Source organism: Ailuropoda melanoleuca, chromosome 14 (assembly GCF_002007445.2).
Source record: "Ailuropoda melanoleuca isolate Jingjing chromosome 14, ASM200744v2, whole genome shotgun sequence".
Classification (NCBI taxonomy): Eukaryota; Metazoa; Chordata; class Mammalia; order Carnivora; family Ursidae; genus Ailuropoda; species Ailuropoda melanoleuca.
Genome location: NC_048231.1, coordinates 99918832 through 99933353, shown reverse-complemented (window position 1 = coordinate 99933353; position 14522 = coordinate 99918832).

The following is a 14522-nucleotide window of genomic DNA, read 5'->3' as shown; positions in this document are numbered from 1 at the left end:
AGCAGAAGAGCCTGACGTGGGGCTCGATCCCATAATGCCGGGATCACGCCCTGAGCCGAAGGCAGACGCTTAACCGCTGTGCCACCCAGGAGCCCCCACTGGATTCTCTTTCTTATGATCCCTCATTTTCCATAAGGCTCATCTGGGCTTTTATAAGATAGAACAGAAGTATGCATACACCTTGATGTCTAGGTTTGGGTGTGCATGATGAAGAGTTGGCCATATTCTTTTGTTCAAAGCAAATTATAAGGGCAGCCTACATTTGAGAGCTGGAAAAATAAACTCCAACTCTTGATGAGAAGAGCTGCAAAACCCATTGCAAAAGGTAGATACAGTGAGAGATTTTTTAAGTGACTATTTTTACAACTTCTGTACTGTCATAGTTTTCCTATTCTCTTTCTTCTCCTCTACATTGGCTGACATATCTTTTAGCTACATGCAATAAACACCTCTATCAAGACGGAAGGAGGAGGACTTGCACATAAAGAGCTCCTGAAATTGAAAAAAAAAAAGTTCCTGAAATTGGAACTAAATGAAGTAGGAGGATGACACTTTTCTCACATTGCAGAAGAGTGAGTGGCCTTTTCTAAAAGCATAAACTTTATTAACAGGAAGAAGAAAATGAGTGGGTATTTGACATCCTCTGCTATGGTCATTACAAGTCTATTCTATTGATGTATGACACCCAAATTCAAACCCCACTTTCCTTCATTCCTCTCCCCAATACCACCAGATATGTGTTCAGGTATTGACCTTTCTCTATGAAACATTGTACTGGGGAGGCAGACTGGTCTCAATACCCAGGGGTTAAATATTTGCTGGCCTAAGCCAGTTAAGGTGCTGGCACTACTCTGGGTAGTAATTTCTTAAGGACAAGGGCGCAAGAGAAAATTTCTGGAAAGTGAGAAAGCTGTGCTAGTGTTTATGGGAATAGTTTTACAACTACTGAGATGAGAAAGAGAGATGATTTATTTTCTTCTGGATTTTGCTATGTCAGAATATGGTGCCCTGAGCCACTATAACTGTCTTTCCATCTTGCAGAAATTTAGGCTGAAGACATTGCCAACACAGAACAGCATAACTGACAGGTTAAAAAAAATAGTATGAGTCTTAATGATATCACAGAGTTATGCAACTGTACAGGTACCTAATTCTGTTCTTCTGCAGGTATATAATGACATATTTTCTTATTGCTTAAGAAATTATATTGTTTTTTTATACTTGAATTCAAAAGCATTCTAACTGAAATCACCTTATTCAAAGCAAAATAATGATAATAATAGTAGTAACAACAACAAAAACTGGTTGTAAAGAAAGTCTGGTCTATAAAACCAAGTACCCAAAAGAGGAAGAAAAGCTGTTAAAAAGGCAGGGCGCCTGGCTGGCTCAGTCAGTAGAGTATGGGTCCTTGATGTGGAGCCTATTTAAAAACAAACAAACAGACAAACAAACAAACAAAAGGGATAGTGTGTGGAATTACATGTGGGGTGGGGTCAGTGAAGACATACAAGCATGAAACTAGAAGGAATTTTAATTCATCATAACACCCATAACAATCAAGACCAACATCTATTTCATGGAAGGGACGGGGCAATAGCAGAGAAGAGTATCAACAAGTTGCATAGAAACATGGAGGGATAGAGTCTGCAAAGAAAGTGTATGCCCCTAATCCTAAAAAGACACAAAGTGTACACAGGATTTCAGGAGTAAGGCAGCTTTTACAACAGACACACAATTCTGGTCAAAATCAGACTATCCAAAAATGTAATGATGAATAACATAATGAGGCCAAACCTTCTTAAATCCTCACTATGCAAAGTGAAAGTCAAGCATGTTTCATGTGAAAGTCAAGCATGCCCAGCTGGTAAGACAGGAGGAATTCAGTGTGTGGGCACCAAGAAGAGCCTTGAAGGTGGTTCAGATATAGAGCACTTACAGTAATGGCCCTTAAGAGAATGTCTACCATATATACAGGTGAATGTCAATACCTCTCAGGATAAATAACCAAGCTTTCAAAGACTGATGAATAATGGAGACATGCCACAAATATACTAGAAAATCTTTTCACTGTATTATCACTCTGAAATAATAGAAAAATATTTTAATATGGGATTTAAAGTTTTCCTTTAATTTAAACCCATTATATGTTATAGTTTTCAATATTTTTGGCAATTACCACCATATGTTTTGTGGGGATTTTTTGGATATTTATATGTTGCTTAATTTCTACACTACAGTGTAACTTCCTTATGAGTAGAAAATCTATTTCCAATGTAAGGAAGGGAAACTGTAGGGTCCCTAAAGAGCTCCTTATGAATGTGCAAATTTCTCCATTTCTTAAGGAAGGTGAGTAACCAGAACTCAGTTTTATATAAAACTTATAAATAAAAAATTAAATTGCGATGGGTAAGTAAGGTCCAGAGTGACATTTTATCTCATTTTTGGTTTCATTTTGGAACAAGTTGAATGTTGCCTAAAAACACATTAATTAAAGTATCACCAAAACATTAAAGAAAAGGAAAAGCAAAAGGACATTACTTAATTTGAGAAAACCAGTGGCAGCTAGCTGGTACAGCATAATATAAAAATGAAAAATATAGAAAGCATGAAGCTCCAGGAAAAAAATAGCAATGTCTAAAATCAATAAGTACTTGCCATATTGTAACAAGGATATTGTATTGATTTTTCCAACTTCAGTCTGTGCTCATTTAGAAACTTGCTATTTGGTGTATGTCTATAGATCTTTATTAATTTATATGTAATATAATATTCAACTTTCCAGCTATCCAGATAAATGATTTGAAACAGTAATAATCAGATATATATCAACATACCATATGTAACAATGAGCTTTTTTCATAATTGCTATGAAATCTTCATATTACAGTATACTTCATTATCAATAGAACATACATACAAACACACAAACATTAAGACTAAATCTGGGGACTTCAAAATATGATCAAGTTTTATTTTCAAGGAAGCTCTGACATAAGCATAGATCTTCATAAAATATTTTTATGAATATGTTATTTGCTTTGCTGACTCTGACTACATTTAGTAGGGTATTTTGAGAATTGAATGTCTCTGTTTACATGGTTATACAAAACTAGCAGTTTCTTTAAAAGATTGAAATCAAGATTATGGAAAAAAATAAAATTAGTAAGTTGATATGGACCACTGGGCAACGTCAAAAATGCTTCCTCTCACATAATTTGGTTTAGAAGTCAGTTTTAGACAAAAATGAGAAAATCAGTTTCTATGATTCTACTGTGGTACTGTGGATAAAAATCATAGAACTATTCGAAGTAGCTATCTAGAACTCAAGAGCTATCTTTCAGTCACATTTATTTTCCTTTTTAATTAGATAAGCCATATATCTGTATGATAACAATTTGAAAAACAAATTAGAATAATGCAATAAATAAACATTAACTGAGATCTTGCAACTTAGAAATAACACTATTAAGGCAGTATGTTTATAGATGTTTTCCTAGATACATGCATACATACATAAATTCATATAATACAATGATAAAATATGATTTAAAAGAGATTAATTTATCTCTATATCATAAATACTAAAAGAAACTATTAGCTGCTATTGTATAAACTGAGAAAAGAAACACACTTTTTTCTCCCCTATTCATTACATGATTGCTAAAAGAACAAGAATCACATTAGTTAAAAGAACAGAATAATATAATAAAACTATTTTATATCATTATTTACTTTTGGAAGAATATCTTAGCCTTGGCACTATGGTGCATTTAAGCTAGCAGGATGACTTAAACTAATTTTAAGTATTACTAGATCTTGATCCTTTCACAATTTTGACTCCTTATTAAATTCTTAATTTTCACAAATTTCTCAGATGCCTAGAGTTACGTCTTTAAGTACTGTTTTCTAACCCTTGTTTTCTGAGTATGTCTGGACCCAGTGAATAAGTCTAAAGCCATCAATCTGCATTTCTGGGGGCGTTTTTTATTCTTTTGAAACTTATAAAGAAATATTTTCCTTATTCCCATTCATATGTAGCCCTTTTTTGTTTTTCAAATACACCCTTTTAAGTTTGTTTCTACGTTTCTATCGTTGCACCATAATTTTTTCAAATAGCCGTGTCTACGTTCTTTCCACTTACTTGCCTCATACGCTGGGATTCTCTTCAGTTAGTACACAAAAGGGGATTTTTTCCCACATATTTTTGTCAGTTATGTAACTTTGTTTCGTCTTTTACTAGCAGTTATTAACGGAATGGAACTGGGATCATGTCCTGTACCACACGTACTATTTTCAACTATATTAAGTAACATGAGTTCATAGTGATGTCATCACATCTAATCCTATACTATGTTATTCTAACTGCATTCCCTTTGCTGGTCTGTGACCTTTCTCAACAGTGAAACACCTTTATTTGGATATTAAAGGAATAACCCCTTACTGAAACCAAAAAGAGCAAAAAAAAAAAAAAAAAAAAAAAAAAAAAAGAGAGAGACACCTGACTTTCACCTTCTGTTAGTCATTTATATAACTTTTCAATTCCAGTAAACATGTATATGTATTCAGAATTCATACTCCTGCAGGAAAAGCATTACCTATTTGAGTATTGTGTTAATGTACAATTTCTTTCGCCTTTAACAAAACACTCATTTCTAAAGTTACTTAGGTCGACAACCCCCCCACCCCTTTCAGTGAGGTAATTATTTTTAAACATTAGATTATTTTCTCATGGTTTGCATTCTGCCCCATGATCCCCCAACTTCTTAGATGTTTTCATTTGCAGACTTTAAGCTTCAATTTTTATGCTGTAAAATTTTATGAATTTTTGGAAATGCATAAAACTTATCTATTGGGAAACAATACAAGTGCATAGGAAAACTATTATCCAAATTGTTGTTATATTAGGAAGATAAAATTGTTGTTTGCCTCAAAGTAACTATCCATTGAGAGATTCTCTGTTACGAATTTCATAGACATATGTATAATCAAATATAATTATAAAAATTAATTTTTAAAAAGTTGTCAAAGTGAGATAAAATGTGTTCATTGGGAAAAAATACAAAAAAATCTTGGTTTATTGTCTTTGTGTTTTTCCTTGAGTTTGAAAATTAAAGGTTGCCTTTTTAATTGAATTAGATCACTAATACTAAGTTAGCATCAATTGCCATATTCTATGTAAGTGAAAAATCCATATTTGAATTGATATCAGTTTTATACACACATCCTAGTGATTATTAATATCTCAAGAGAAGAAAATTATAGTGGATTAAAGTTACTGTTTTTTTTCTAAAATATCACAGATAAAACAGTTAAGTGTTACATTCATTAAAATTAATCTAGTATATTTGAAAATAAAAGTGATTATTTCATACCACTCTGTTTGAATAATTTTTCAGAAACCAAATTGATCTTGGCATTTACATTCAGAGTTATTGGCATTATGTCATAGAATAACACTGCCTTAAAAGATGAATCAAATACCGTATTTCTGCCGAGCTTATTGATTATCCTTCAGCATATAAAGAACTTGTAAGGTTAAAAAGCGTTTAAAGATTTATTACCAGTATCGATCTACTTTTTTTTGTGTGTGTGGTGTTGAAAGCAAAATAAATCCAGCTCCAGCAAAAGATACAGTAAACACTACTGTTTAAATACCAGACTTTAACAATTTAAGGAATGTCTTCACTATGTCATAAAATGTACTATTTGCTACTTGTTACATATACACTTATTTCATTATCAAGATTTATCACCTTTTTGATGATTATTGATTTAGCAAAAACTAAACAGATCTCAACTCCAGCCCATGGAATACTTCCTTGATTATGGGTATGCTATTCTCAGTTCAGCTCAACTTACCCAAAACATGATGTGGATGATCTTTTAGAATGTGACTAAGAATACTGTCTAGATCTATCTGAGCTTCATCTGTAACTATCTAGATATTTTTATTTTCTCTATCAATACCTGTATATTATTACTTAATAAAAATTCAGTATATTTGCAAATATTTTATCACATTTATTCCATGCATACTGATACATGTATACATATTACATACGTATATGTATATAATATACATATATATTTAAAATAAGTTTTCTGTGTGAAAGCACATGACTTCCCATATGCTCTCGAGTGCTATAGATTTTTAATGTGGTCTTTTAAATATATCTTTCTGCATTTCTAGCTTATATTTTTTATTGAGCTTCAAACATTACAATCATTACTTGAAATTAGAAGATGAGTTAGGAGAGCTTAANCGTATATGTATATAATATACATATATATATTTAAAATAAGTTTTCTGTGTGAAAACACATGACTTCCCATATGCTCTCGAGTGCTATAGATTTTTAATGTGGTCTTTTAAATATATCTTTCTGCATTTCTAGCTTATATTTTTTATTGAGCTTCAAACATTACAATCATTACTTGAAATTAGAAGATGAGTTAGGAGAGCTTAAAGACTTTTGCTCCACTAACTTGGGACCTAAGACAAATGGAAAATTGATATAATCTATCACATCAGCACAGGGCATGAGTACAAATGAAGCCTTTAGTGTTTCTTCTGTTCGGAAGGTATGGTTCATGCTACATGGATTAAGTAGGCCAGGCATAGCATTTTTTTTTTTAATTTTATTTATTTATTTGACAGAGATAGAGACAGCCAGCGAGAGAGGGAACACAAGCAGGGGGAGTGGGAGAGGAAGAAGCAGGCTCANATCACATCAGCACAGGGCATGAGTACAAATGAAGCCTTTAGTGTTTCTTCTGTTCGGAAGGTATGGTTCATACTACATGGATTAAGTAGGCCCAGGCATAGCATTTTAATCAGGAAACTAAACATTTTCATTAGATAATTGATAATTGTCACTGTATCATGTTCTGTAAGAAAAGTCATCTAAGGACAAAAGCATGCCTGTACAAACAGACCAGGAATTTGTTTCACACATATGTAGTATCTCATCTATTGAGTGCTGGTGGCCTTCTCTCAAAGAAGTCCATATTTCTCTAAAACATGGCAATGTTATAATCATGGATAAATGGTGTTTATTATGCACATTCACATAACTAATACTTGATAGATATAAAGAGCAAAAATGTTCAAAATTCTCTAACCTCAACAATGAAAGGAATAGAGAAAAAATTTCCAATTTCTCTTATGTAAATGTATACCCAAAAGAAAAAATTGGAATATTTTTGAAAAGCATTTCAATATCCATTGAAAGAATTATAAGTCAAACAGACATCCACCTTGTCAGAAATTAACATATGTGAGAAAGAAAAACTAATATTTTAAGATTATTTTTTAAAATGCTGTAGCATGTAAGATCCCTGTTTTTTTAACTCTGAAAATAGAAACCCCACCTCTGACATTTTTCATATTCTTTGAAAGGTCAAATAAATAGCATTTCATACTTCAGACTAAGAGCAGACTACTCCTTGTATCAGGAGTCTGATTTCATTACTTCCCCCTTATCCAGTGCTCACGTTCCTTCACATTCACCAGCCTGTAGTCTGTCGATTGCTCTTGTCTCTCCTGTCTATGGAGTCCACTCCCCTGCTATACTTCTCTGCTCAGACTGTTTCATGGTGCACAATTTCATGTGCTTAAAAACCGACCTCTTGGCATTCTGTCTTTGCAGCTCCTGACTCTGGGTAGACTACCATTTCCACTTCTTTTTTCCTGCTTCCAAAATGCCAGAATTTGTGAAAACTTGCTGCCCTCCCACACACACTTCTTCCATCCTCCCTCCCTCCCTTCCTTCCCTCTTCCACTAGAAAGAAACACAAACTAATAAGTTAGTCCAACATTGACGGACTGAACTCATGATGCCGTACAAACCTTCTATTTATTTCAAATTAACTCTTGTTCTTATTTTCCAGCGTACCAATTCCAAATCTTTTCCAAGAGCTGCTTCCAAATCCCCTCAGCTCTGTTAAGCCCTGAGGATCAGGTGTTTTCCTCTTTCCCTTTCAAGTGTCCTTTCTACAGACTTTCCTGAGAAGATCAAGACCATTCAATGTGCTCTCCCTCAATTTTATTTTGTTATTTTTTTCACTCATTTTTAATTATATCTCTCACAGTATGTCTTTGTGATTTCACCATGTTTTTCACTTTTTTCTTCTGTGAGAAGAAGAGGGAGCAGGAAGAGGAGGAGGAGAAAAGGGAGAAGGAGGAGGGGGGAGGAAATAAAATCACATATATATAATTACATAAAATCATATATGTAATATAATATTACATATATAATATTATATACACACATGCCACCCATGTAAACACACATATGCATGCATGTATGTATACACACATACATGTAACTCCTGTTTTCCAGAGAGCTCTGTAATTGAGCATTTCAGTCCCTGCCTTTGCTCCAAAGCTGCACTCATCATTTCTTCTCATATATTCAGATCTTCCTCTTTACTGGGTTCAACTTTTGCTAATATTCCTATCTTTCCTCCTAACATTACAACAATGAAAAAAATAATATCTTCCAAAACTAATGTTACCCTACCTTCTGTTACCCTTTGTCATCACATATTAAAAGAATCATCTATATTGATTGCTTTTCTAATTCTGTAAGTCCTAATAATTCTCTTCTCCTCACTATGTTGTACAAATGATGTCACCATGGATCATCACTGCAAATTCCTGTGTTTGCAATACTTTCTTTGTAACTTTCTTTAATATCAAAAAACACTGACTAATCCTTCCATCACTCTTCTTCCTTAGTTTTCGTGACATTAAGACTCTAGTTTTCCGTAATGTATCTAGAAGCTTGTCTTGTTTTGTTTTGTTCTGTTTTTCCACCGATGTGTTTTACTTTTCTTCCCACTCTTTATCTCTGGATGTAAATGCTTTAGAAAGGTCCACCTGTCTTTATCATTCACAACTCCCTGGCAATTTTCTCATAATCTTAAAATCATCTGCTTTAGAATAACTACAGGAATTTTATGCGCCTGTAGATTTTCCAGCTCTGATACAGATCTACCAAATCAGAAAACCTGGAACTGTAACCAAAAATCTGTTTCCAGCACTCTTAGAGGTTATTATCCACCCCACAGATTGAGACTTACTGTTGTATATAGTCATGCCTTTGGTAATCTTACTTAATTCTGTAATTTATTATACCACTTCTATAAGAATATTCCTAAGTTTTATCCACATCCTGACCTTATTTTTAAACTCTTGCTCCATATTTCCAGCTGCCTGATAGGTATCATCAATGGATAGTCTCTATCCATAGCCCCATAATGTTATATATACTCAAATTCCCCCATTAGAGATTATTGTAGAATTGATAAAAATTTCATTTTTGATCAGTGAAGATGTATTTTTAATGAATGTGCTTGTGACAATTCGATGACTACACATAGAAATAGCCTGGTTAATTTGCTGTAATCTTGTCCTCAACATGAAAACAAGTTTCTTGTTTTTATGATTATTATCTCTTCCCATCTGCTTTAGTAGAATTTATTTACTTTTAATCTTCAAAATATATGGATACTGGGCTTCTCCAGATTTATTGGACATTCCAATAAATTCCAAAATTAATGAGAGCTCAGATAGTCCTTGAGTGTCTATGGTGTGTGTTTGTGTGTATATAAGGGCACTTGAGATTTCCATTTGATTTATGAGACCGGACATTTTTTAGACTCATAAAATACTGACTTTTAAAAAACAGTAACTTATTCAATTAGGCCCCTGATCACTTAAAGAAAAACAACATCTTTATATGTTGCTGTGTTTTGAATTTCCTGAATATAATACTCAAGCAACACATACTGTTTATTAAATAGCAACTTGCCTCAGGATACACAGTGTTAGATTCATATGTGCTTACACATTTTTGCTACATTTGAATTGAGTCCAACATTTTTATGAACCTTCACTGCATACAATGTCTTGGTAGATAAAAGAGTTATTTAAAATTACCATAACTGAGGGTAGATGTACTTTGAACATCACTATCAAAATTTTATACACAGATGTGACATTCATCTGTCCATAGTTATAAAAAGAGAAATTTAAATTTAAGAATTTTTGCATGCTAAAATTGTGACACAAAAATGTGTATAATAAAATATAACCTTTAAACAATCATGATATATAAGACAGACTTTAATGTTCTGTTACAACGTCATTACACCTAAAATGCATTACAATTCAAAGGACAGTATGTACAAATTTCTCTTCTAGTGTACCATACCCCAATTATGAATACTTAACTTCAAAATTAATAACGGATTGATCCGCATCTTATGTCACTGTCCAAGTAATTCAGTAAGACAATTTATTAAGCATAGAAATTATTCACTATTTCCATCACAAATTGTGCACAGAAAATAGAGCTATTATTTGTGCTTCAGTAAAATTGCATATGATAAAAATGTGATTGATATGACTCCATGCCCTACACAGGGAAAGTTTTATTGGAAATTATAAGTCTCTTCAATGCACATATGGCCATTCTACAGTCTCTGTTATCTAAAGAATTTCCACTCCAAAATGCGAAGCAAATTCACAATACACATCAATTTTATTAAATTGTTGCTACATTCCACAATACAGCTATTATTACAAAATACCTATTCTACATGTTTTGTTGTCATATTTGGTGCAATAACCTCATAAATATTAGTATACTATAATTGATTACTTCAATTTAAACTGAGATACCTGCCACACTTAATCCAATATATCTAAGAAGGCTATGTTCATAACCTCTCTTCATTTCTGATATATATATAGAAAACTAAATCTTGCTCATGAATTGCTGATAAAATTAGTACCTTAATAGAAATGAGAAAAAAAATCTCTTTTTTTTCAAAATTTTAGAAGTAACTTTAGAAGTAACAAAAAACAAACAAAAACAAACAAAAAAAACCCTGCCATTTGAAACCAAATGCTATGAAGAAATATTTTCACAGGATTTCAAATAACCATTTTCTGATGGTTCCTGATCTTAAAAATAATAGGAAATTTATTTCTTATGTGCAGGGAAAGAAACTAGAAATCTGCAGAAAAAATTGTAGCAAGACTGGTAATTGATATGGGTTGATTTCCCAACAACAAACACCAAACATACCAAAGCAGTACCTGTCTTGTCGACTTTTTCTCCCCAAAATACACCATGTGCACCAAGAGAGTCTGTGGTAGGCTAAATAATATCTCCTTCCAAAAGATGTCCATGTAATGGACACAAAGATATCCACCTTACATGGAAAAGGGGACTTCCAGATATGATTTTAAGGATCTTGACTTTGGGGGATTATTCTGGGTATCTGGGAGGCCCACTGTTATCACCAAGATGCCACAAGAGGGAAGTGCCATGATTATGGAATCAGAGGTCACAGTCAGAGAGATTGGTACAGGAAGATGCTATACTGTTGGCTTGAAGACGGAGCAAGGGACCAAGGGCTAAGGAATGCATGAGGCTTCCAGAAGTTGGAAAGGACAAGGAAATGTATTATCCCCTAGAGCCTCCAGAAGAAACGTCACCCTGCTGACACTCTGATTTTAGCTCAGAGATATTTTGTCAGGATTTTAGCTTCCAGAACTATACGAGAATACATTTATGCTGCTGTAAGCCACTAAATTTGTGGTAATTTGTTACAACAACCAGAGGACATTAATACCATTTTTCTTTTAGTAGACCATCACTAGAAAAATAAAATTTGATGTAGGCTAGAACAGCTCATTTATTAAGTTAATTCATGTCAAACATATGGTCACTGAAAACACACAATTTCCTGGATTTGTTGTGTGGTGGTTCTTATTTGCCATTGCTTATACATCCCTATTCTAACATAGAAAGGTAGAGATAAATATCATTGCTTGTGCTTTTCTTATTGGTTTAATTTTAATGTATTACTGATAAGTGATACATTGCACATACATTCTAAGAAATCCTCCTCAGAAAAAGCATAGCGCAGAATTTGCAGTCACACGATAATCATGCCCTGCTCTCATAATCCACACGATTAAATATCACTTGACTTTTACTTTAAGTGAGTTATTGCTCTGTGTAGTAGCAGAGTGTCCGATAATCATGGCCTAATGAAAAAGCACTGCCTGGGGAATTTAGAAGTTCTGATTTTTTTTTTTTTTTTTTTTTTTTTTTTTTTTTTTTTTTGCTTCTGAGAGACAGTCACTGCATAATCTTTGAACACTCACTTCCCTTCTGGACATGTCTGTTTCCTCACCTGCAACATTTGAAAACAAGGCAACTCCTGTACGAATCTCCATACCTCAGATTTTTATGATATGAAAAAGCAAGCCTAACAGACCCAGAAAGAGCTACGGTGCTCTTATTTTTGTCTCCCAATATGGTGCGCTAGGTTATGTAAGTAAGGATGTGAAAGACCTGGTCATTTGCTCCCCAGTTCAGCACAACTGAATATCAAGATAAATGCCATACTATTCTGCATAGACGTCACACCCTACCTTTCAACTGATTTGTAATAAAACTACCATTGGTGCTTTATTTGCATGTTGCTTATAATTTTTTTAGTGATAGAATTTTGTTACAATTATTTAGAAGATCAGTCAGAAAATCAAGAAAAATAAAACAAAACTTGGAGATTTAACCCTCTACTCTGTCCCTTACATCAGTCAATATGACCTCAAATTCCTGTTCTCCAGACCTAGGAGTATCCTGAGGATAAGTTATCAAACACATGAGTTAAACAATAGGCAATATATCTGTTTGGCTTTATAGCATATACATAAGAAAATGTCAGATGCAGATAGAAAAAAATATGACTGATTTTGACCTTAGTGGTATCAGTGATATGTTCCCCGTTCCTCGGCTGTTCTCCAAAGTATATAATTAATCACTGTGAACTTCACCTCTCTTTCTTTCCCTTTTCTTCCTTCCTTCCTTCCTTCCTTCCTTCCTTCCTTCCTTCCTTCCTTCCTCCTTTCTTCTTTCCTTCCTTCCTTCTCTCTCTCTCTTTCTCTTTCTTTCTTAACTTTTTGTTTATATAGAATTAGAGGCTTTGACATCAGGCAACTTGGGTTTTCTCTCATCCCTCTTTCTGTCTCCCTCTTATCGCTCATCTTTTTCTCCCATCTCTTGATAGATGATAGATAGATAGGTTTAAATAGATAGAGACAGAGACAGAGATAGAGATCTTTCTGACTTGCTCATTTGTTATGATGTGAGGCCGAAGCTAACTGCCGAGTAGTAGGCACATTATTTTCTGGGCTTACTCTCGTGGTGCCTACTCACTTACAGGAAATGTAAACAATTAAAGCAAGAAATTAGAGTAAAGTGAGACATTTGGTAAATGGGGGAATGTCAAGTTGTTGTGAAAAGAATTACCAGGGAAATGAAGCTTAAGTTCACACCTGAAGGATGACAAGGGGTGATTAGAAGCTCGCTAATGTGGTGGAAGAAGGGACAGCAACAGGAAGGAAGAAATTTCTTGGATGTGGAGCTCTATGTGCACAAGCATGAGGGACAGAGAACTTGGTATGCCCAGGGGCTGACTGTTACTTACCTTCTCTGGAGTGTAGATCATAGGAGGAATGGAGGTGGTAGATGGAAGAAATAGGAACAGAATAATAGATACAAATGCCAAGAAATGACGATCTAGGATATAACAATAAACTTGCTCTCTTTAGCTGAGATCCTCTACTTTCTCTCCATTGCGTGTTCTCATAATTCAGTCAATTTCTTCCACCATCAATACTCACTCCTACCCAGAGACACCAGTACTGTCATTCTACCAACTGTCCCAGGGGCTACTACTGAGGGGAACTGGAAACCAGACTGCCTGGCAATTAGTACTCAACTTTTTTAATCCCTAGAAACTTTAGGGAAGAGAAAAAAGATGAAACTTTATTTGGTTGTTATGAAAACATGGACTTATGTTTCAAAAGAAGAAACTTTCAAGCCAAATGAGTAAATAAGAAACACTGTTTTCTGTTCCATGAAATTTTGTCATTAGATTTAAAACTTGTTTGATGACGTGTGGCATATATTGCAATATCACTAATATTCATTTTAATATTTTGTTATGAAAGTACTATTATGTTATGGCAGAGAAATTGGACAATAAAGAAAAATAATATATGATCATGCCCCTCCCCCAAATTATTTTTCTTGTCCATTTGTTTTTTTCTTTGATTTTTTAATTCGGAATTGATTTTTGAACTGAAATGTTTTGACCTATGGAGTGTATTTGATTTTAAAAGTCACAACTTATTATATAAATTTCTATATTTTTAAGGATTGTGTGCATATGTGTATACATGTATTCTGATTTCTCTGCAGAGTATAAAAGTATTAACATTTAGTATTTTCAATATGGTCCATATTCAATCAAGGCATTACTGTCGAGAACTACCAGTATTATAAAATTTAATTTCTAAAACCTTATATGCTGGAAGTGATTTATTTATAAGTATTTATAAATAGATGGCTTGGGAAGATATCATATTAAATGGCTTGATAAGATAATGAGTTATTTTGAGAAACAATTTTCCTTGGAAAAATGAACATGAGTCA